Consider the following 7,994-nt stretch of genomic DNA (forward strand, 5'->3'; position numbering starts at 1 on the left):
TTCTAGTTACGACCTTTGTACTCAGTTGCTGCTTGATGTAGGTTGCTAAGCCTTTAAAAAATTTGCACATTGATGATATTAAACAAAATATATTTTATATCTACATTTGAATAGATAAAAAAATCATAAATTACTACATTGATAACAAAGAATTCTGCTAAAATTTACCAAGCTTAGTAACTAAGACATATTTTACTCTAAAAAAATGAAATTTTGGGCAGACTAAAGACACATCCTACCTCATTGAAATATTGGTTCAAAAGAAAGAAATGGCACCAAAAACCATTAAAATGGATGAGAGAGCCACGAGGGGACATTCTGAGCTGCCGACTGGTTATTCATGTCATATAGAGAAATTAGTGTATATAAGGGAGCATTTCCAAAAATGGAAAGAGGTGGGTGGGGTGCCTCTGTGTTTGATATATTACATGAGCAATATCTTAGCAAATTAAAAAGATAAGAGGCTTTTATGTTATATTCTAGCTTGTCAATATCAGTAATTTGAGTTTCTAATTCATATGAAACTAGAGATTTAGTATTTTGACTTCACAAACATCTAATTTGAGCCAGTGTTGCATTCAACATACCACGTGTTACACAAAAATCCATGTTTATCTGTGTTTTTAATATTTGCTTTTAAATTAAGAAATTGAGTAATATATAGTACCAAAATTTGAATTATCATCTACAGTTTGATACCAAAGTTATTGACATAATTTCATGAAATAGTAGTTCAATAAAATTTTCAATGTGACTCAACAAACGAGATGACATGGCTTTCCAACCGTGACCTGTCTCGAAAGGGTTAAACAATCAATCTACAGTAACAAAAATATCTTTTTCATGTTCTTTCATTCTCTAATCTCGACTGAATTTCAACATATTTTAATAAAATTATTTTTTTCCCCTTAATTTTAAATGTTATAAACAACAACTTTTTATAAAACATTTCATGAAAAAGTCACAAATGGTTATGTACATGTATATTAGATTACATACTACCACTGCTGTAAAGCTTCCTTTGTTCCTGACTAAATCTGAAATCTAACATCTTGTCTCAACCATCGAGTTTAAAGAATGACCAGAAAATCACACTTGATAACATAATGTGTCTTAAACTCAAACTCAATCAGCCAAAGAATTCATTATTCATATGGAATTGCAGCATATAGCAAGATTACAATACAAATGGCTTGCATTGTATTATGTGTAGCATAACAAAGAATGGAAACTTGCAAAATATGAATGATTTTAATTTAGATATATTAATTAGACAAACTGAGAAATATTAATTGTTTAAAAATAAGTGTTAAATAAACAGTACATATAATGTCATACCTTCATATTTATAAAGTATTTAAATATTGGTGATACTTAAAGTATTAAATGAAACAATAAACAATGTTTATTTCAGTTCAATCCTGTGGTGAAAACTGAAATCAATACCATTTGTTCTATTGTTGACTTCTTCAAATATGCAAGTATATTGAGTGTTAATTCACAGCATGTACCAGAATCTCACCTTTGGAATAAGTTATTACAACTTATAATAAATACATAAATATATATATATTCATTTTTTTTTCAGTAAGTTTACTGATTTGCATGTAAATGTACTGTGTTTTAATACAAAGAAACAAAGGAAGTATATGTACAGTTGCCAAAAATCTAGAAAATACCATGCATATTTCTACATTGTCAAACTTGACTACATGTACCTGAAGTTCAAAAAAGAAATAAATACTTCATTATTTAACTTTACTTGATAAATGCCAAATTACATATAAACTCCTGATAGATACTCACCTTCTATCACATTGGCCTTTACCCAATTCAGTGCTGCCCCCTATATGCAAACGTTTTTGCTTGCCACTTGCCTTGAGGCTCCCACCTAATCTCACATGTTTTTACACGATATTGTTGCATTATTGCATTCAAATGAGCATGCAACAACTCTCCATCAATAGAAGTGCAACACAGCCATCTGCCACATCTGGGTCAGAACAGGAAAGTGACATATACCCTGCAACTAAGTGAGGACATATGTTGGCTGATCCAGAGCCAATCCAACACCAGACCACCCAGGAGCCATATGAAAAGTGGTAGGATGGGAAAAGCCAACCAGAGAGTGAAATGTATAACATGGCCAGAACACCACTGCTTTACTGTATTGAATGGAATTGGTCACACTCAGGAAGCATTCTTCATGGCCTATCACTGAGGGGCTAGGAACTGATGAATGGCAAGGATTCTCAAGCTCCACTAGAAGAAAATACGAGGGGGGGTGAAACATGGTGGGGAGTCCAGAGGAGCACATCACTGCAAGACAATGCATTGGATGACCACGAAAATCCTATCTTTAAAAGAAGGCCAACATTAGCTTTAAAGTTAGGCATGGATTCCCTGTTTGCTTTACTACTGGTAGTATGAGTGGGTATGGTCTGAATTGGGCCTTGTTTAGGAAAATGAGCACCATGAGGATACTTCAATCAATTTTGTGGAACACCATTTCTTATGAGTGAGTGCTATATCAGATCAGAATTACCCTCTCCTGTGTGGATTTTGGTTAAGTATACCATGGAAGGTAACACTTGCCGCTAAGCAGGATCCTGTAAGAGACTATAAAGGGCTTTGTAAAAAGAGGATAAGATAAAAAAAAGAATGAATCACTAAGTCAGAGATGATACGAAGAGCAAAAAATAGCAACCAGAGCAGTCTATAGTCCAGTGAGGAAGCAATTGTCATATGATGGAGATGGTATGTAATACAGGTGTGAGGTGTCATCCACATGCCAGCACAAACAATCTCCTCCAAAGTAAAATGGAAGTGAGCAGCCAGTGAGTGTGTCAGATGACAAATTTAATGGGAGACAACCTTGAAATGCCAAAATGCATCTCCATTCAATAAAGAATATGATAAATGGATAAGCTGTCTGACCCATCCAGTGAGAGTAACAGGAGAAAAATCATAAGTGGATGAAGGATTCCACAGAATAAAGAGATGGAATCAGGAACCATGAGAGGAAGAAGTGCATATCAAATATAAATAGACCTCACCAACAGGACAGAGGAAATGATCAAGATCCAAATAGGAGTAAAGATGAGAAATGGAAGAAAGAGATATAGAGGTGAATGCACCTCATGTGTCACAGACATTTTAGAGAGAAAAGCATGATTCAGATAGATAAGGATAAAGGAGCAATGGAGTAGAAGGTAAGAAGAATTGATGGTATACACATTACAACATCGATGACCACTGGCAAGGAGAAGCAAATAAGATTTAAGGAACATGAAGCCAAAGGTTCAAAGGGAAGTTATATAAGGACATGGAGAAAAACATGAAGGTCTCAGTCAGGTAGGCTAGAAGGATGGAGAAAGCAATGGAGATGAAAGGAATGAATGAGCATACCAAGAACTGGAGAGGTAATAACCTAATGGAAATGGGAAAACTTGGAAAGTAGCTGAGTAACCAGCAATCATCAAGATACACAAAACCTATTCAAAAAACCATGTGAAGAACTCAGACAGATGGGGAACAGAAAGAATAAGAATGTGAAAGAGATTGACGCAGAGATAAGCATTCCAACTGTCATGCAAGGGATCAGACAAATCCCACACAAGGAAATGGAGTGATGACAAGGATGGATGGATGGATGGATGGAATAGTATGGAGTAAGAGGCTGAAGAGGAAGGTAGCAGATGAGGAAGTGGATGGGAGGAAGTCAGCAGGCTCAGCTGAGGAAACCACAATTGAGCCAGCCAATAGGATACTACAGAAGGACCCAACAAGGAGTGTCTCAAAAAAGAAAGAGAACATGATGGAGGAAAAGAATAGGATGGAAGCATGAAGGAAGAGAATGGACCAGTCCTGACTGAATGCATCCACTGTCAATACCAATGTGTGCAGAACAAGGGACAAAAATAAAAGAAGCTTGGCAGAGGCATCAATGTGATGAGTGCTCAGGCAATAGCAAAGCCATTGAAAAACATGAGGATTGAGGGACCACTTAGTGGGAAATATCAGGTCAGGTCTCAAAAGACAATCTGCAATAAGATTCAAGGCACCTGAAACATGACAGGACCCAAAACAGACTCACAGAGAATGATACAAAAAGAGAAGATTGAGGGTTTGGAAACACAGAGAGTGAGGAAAGTGCCACCCTGGTAAGTGATATAGGATACCACAATTGAGTTGTCCAACAGGATAATAAACAAATAACCACATACACATACAACTGGAAAAAAATGGTCTAAAGCCAAAAAAAAAAAACACTAAGAGCTTCAAAAGGTTAACATGAATGGTCAATTCTTCCAGGTTCCATTGAGCCCAAATCTCAAGAGTTGAGACAAGTGTCCCAACCCACCATGGATGCATCTGTAAAAAGAAGGAAGAGAAACATACCCTGTAGAAGTGGTCCTGTTGAGCTACCAGGTCCGATTATCAAAGAGGGAAGATGGATGAGGAGAAGACAAGGGATCCTGAGACAGGTTCCATTAATTGTGTATAGTCTATTGTAAAAGACCCATGTGAGCAAAACCCAAGGGGAAAAGGGGTTTATCGGAAGCCCATATCCCCAAGAGAGGGAGAGAGATAACCTCTTGTGCAGGAAGAGAAGAGGATAAGGCTGTAGAAACCAAACTCTCCATGGCCTGCAAATAAAGCAGAGAAGGCTGTACCTTTCTGAGATAGTAATGGAAAAACACACCCAAAGAACCAGATATTAGGTTGGTGTGAGATAAAACTTCTTCAATGACCAGCCTATCCAGTCAAGCTACCTCCCAAAGAAGAAGAGTAGGGTGAGAGGAATCCTGTCAAGATGGAGCTAACAGAAGCTAGCCATTCACATAATGGTGGAATCTCAATCTTAAGCCAGGAATGTGAAGAGTAAAAGCATGCATTACACAACAAAGAATGTATGGGACCAGCACCAGTCCAAAAGTAAGAGCTCAAAACCCATAAGTTTAACCTTGATATACAAATCAAAGGTAAAGTCTGGATGATGGGAAGATGGGGATGTGAAGATAAGCAGAAATTTCCATCTTGGCCATCCAAAGTTCCAGGGAAAACAACTACCACAGGGTGAGAAAACTCTCCATGGTAAGCCAAGGAAGGTCAAGAAACTGACTGAGATGTGAAAGATCTATAACCAGACACCTAACCTCAGTTAAACAGGGAAGAATAAAATCCCTGAGAAGGATGAGAAACTCTTTCATTAGCATTCTTATTCAAAAGGTCTGACACTGCCTCAGAGAGACTCCAGCAATATACAGGACCTCCTGGAAATCGAAAGGAAAAGGAACTGAGAAAAGGGTAAGAACTTGTAGCACCAACGGTCGGCCACAACGAGAATCCACACATCCAGAAATGGAGACAAACGTGCCCCTACTGCTCCTGAGCCAAAAGGAAAGTCACTGACAAGACTGTTGGTGTTCAAGTCTACATACAGTGATAGAACGGATGAGAGAGGAGGAATGGGATGGAAGAATTGGAAGTGGAAAGGAGTTGGGAAACCGAAACTTGATGAGAATGAACTTGAGAAACACGGGACACAAGGGTAGTCAAGGAGAAATGGTGATGCAAGGTCTCAGCCAATGACTAAAATAACTTAAATCCACCACCATAAATCCATTAGCAGAGGAAAGGAGCAAAATTAAGGGCACTGTGATAGGAAGGGGGAGGAGGTAAAAGTACTTGGGCAAAAAGGATTTTTCTCCCCAATAAATCGCAACAACAGAGTAACCAAGTCAGGGGAATGGTGAATTGCTTACAAAAGGAGATGAATGGAGGTTAAATAATGTAATAGGATATTAAAGGTAAGGTAAGGAAAATGAGCTTGAGAAAGACTAACTGAGGAAAATGGATCAGAACCTCAAGCCTGAAGAAGAGACTCCAGAATTTGGGAGTCCAAGAAAAGGGTTCAGCTTGATTGTAAACCAAGGAACTTGTGCAACCAGCACTAGAGTGAAGTTAAAACAAACAATTTTTATCCTGGACTAGGATATCAGGGAAAGGAAGAAAACAATATTCTGAAGAAGGGGCCAAAGAATATGAATCATATGAGAAGTCCATGTCAAGCCCTGAACCAGGTTGACTGCAAGACTCCACTATCCACCACACAAGCTGTTACATCCCCTGATGGACAAAGAAGCACCCAATGCCACTGTGGTAGTCTGTCTTGAGTGAGCAAAGTCCAGATGTTCAACACAATACAACATGGAAATTACCATATTGTGGAAAATAAGAGTTAGAATTATTTAAAAAAAAAGCCACAAAACAGATTGTACATACTTCAAACAAGTACTAATATTGAGAAATCTCATGCAAGTGAAAAAAATACACGTCTTAACACAAGTATCAAATTGAACAATAAATATAGAAGAATCTAGCTGAACTAGGAAATGGTGTTGCACTCTTATTGATGATATCATGTGGAAACACATGAGATTAGGTGGAAGGCTCAAGGCTAGTGGTGTGTGAAATAGTTTGCATATAGAGGACTCCACTGAATCAGGAAAAGCTAGATGTGAGAAGAGGTTATGCATTGTAACAGAATAGCATATCTGTTTACTCTGTGGCAAATACATACAAAAAAGGAAGCTTCAAAATATTAACAGTGTACTCAATTAAACAAAAAGCACAGTTTATTATATAAATTTTAGATAAACATGGTACAAGGTCAGAAATGGTTAGGAATCCATCTGTGACAGAGCAGCATATAGTTGTATACTTACACATGTTCAATTGACGAATGAAACTAGCCATATTGCTGTGTTTAAAATATAGAGGAAGTACTTCACTGGCAAACTGAGCTTGGTTTCGAATAATAAAACTTGCACCCATCTAGAGAAAAAATAACTTATAATTCCTTGTTATTACAAAACTCATTACAAATACCAGCACATAACTAGAAATAATAAAACAGTTAATGTTTACCTCTTTCATTTCAACATTTCATATACATTATATTATCAATATACTCAAATATGTTCAATTGGATAAATGTTGGTTTTGCAGTGAAAAACACAGGGAAAAATTGTCTAAAAACAGGTAAACAAAAATAATTTTAGATGACTTCACATTTAATTTCAATTATTTTATATTGTGAAGTACAGCACATATGTACTATACAGTTCTTTGTACCTCTCCATTTCAGCTTAAAGACTGAATGCTGAATAGACAGATTAGGCAAGAACATAAAATATATACATTAAAACTGATGACTAAGCCACATTCAAAATTCCAAATGTTAAGATATTATGACTAACATACCTTAAGGTCCACTAAATTTATGTAACAGAAATATCTGAAAACTGTACTAAATAAGCTCATACACTAGTTCATGAATATATATACCATATTTGCTGGTGTATAAGACAATACCTTTTACTTTTAAAACAATGCCTGATTTTACCCCTTGTTTTATACACATGTTCCAAGATGAAGTTCCAGTAAGAACTCTCCAGTTAATAGCACATTTAATCAAAACTACCTTGTTCCTTTACTTTTCTTTTTTGAGTAAATGCATTGACAACTCACTATCAACCTCACTCTAACAACTAGCTTTTTATATGTATATGGCTCAAATTATTTCCTACACTGGAGAAGCTCCACCCACTAAGGTCATATCCATGTTATTATGTTAAACTTCATTCCAGATAAACAACAACAAATACTTCTACAAATATCTAGGTTACCAATACAGACTATAACACTGTTCCCTCCCATGTTTATGCAGTCCCTTCTATAATTCCATTATTATAAGGAAATTAATGGTATATCACTTAACTCTTTTGTTATGATCTTCAATTCAGGTGGGTCAAACTGTGAATGTCACAACCTTCAACAGTGTGTGTGTGTGTGTGTGTGTGTGTGTGTGTGTGTGCAAGAGAGAGAGAGAGAGAGAGTAGAAGATAGATATTTATTTTACTTCTTTACGAGTAGTCGACGACGTACCTTACCGTTGTTACGAACCAACTAACTACTACTACCAAACC

The 7,994-nt window shown here is 36.6% G+C and overlaps 1 protein-coding gene across 4 annotated transcripts in view; it reads right to left on the bottom strand.

Moving 5' to 3' along the window:
- The window catches only part of LOC106462956, a 43,840-nt gene that overhangs the window by 29,056 nt on the left and 6,790 nt on the right, over positions 1-7,994 (bottom strand). For all 4 annotated transcript variants that reach the window (XM_022390363.1, XM_022390362.1, XM_022390361.1 and 1 more), the window contains exon 2: positions 6,732-6,840. The gene's annotated coding sequence lies outside the window, so the exon portion shown is untranslated. The remainder of the gene's footprint in view (positions 1-6,731; positions 6,841-7,994) is intronic.

The sequence above is a fragment of the Limulus polyphemus genome, unplaced genomic scaffold, assembly GCF_000517525.1.
Source record: "Limulus polyphemus unplaced genomic scaffold, Limulus_polyphemus-2.1.2 Scaffold1290, whole genome shotgun sequence".
In the NCBI taxonomy this organism is placed as follows: domain Eukaryota; kingdom Metazoa; phylum Arthropoda; class Merostomata; order Xiphosura; family Limulidae; genus Limulus; species Limulus polyphemus.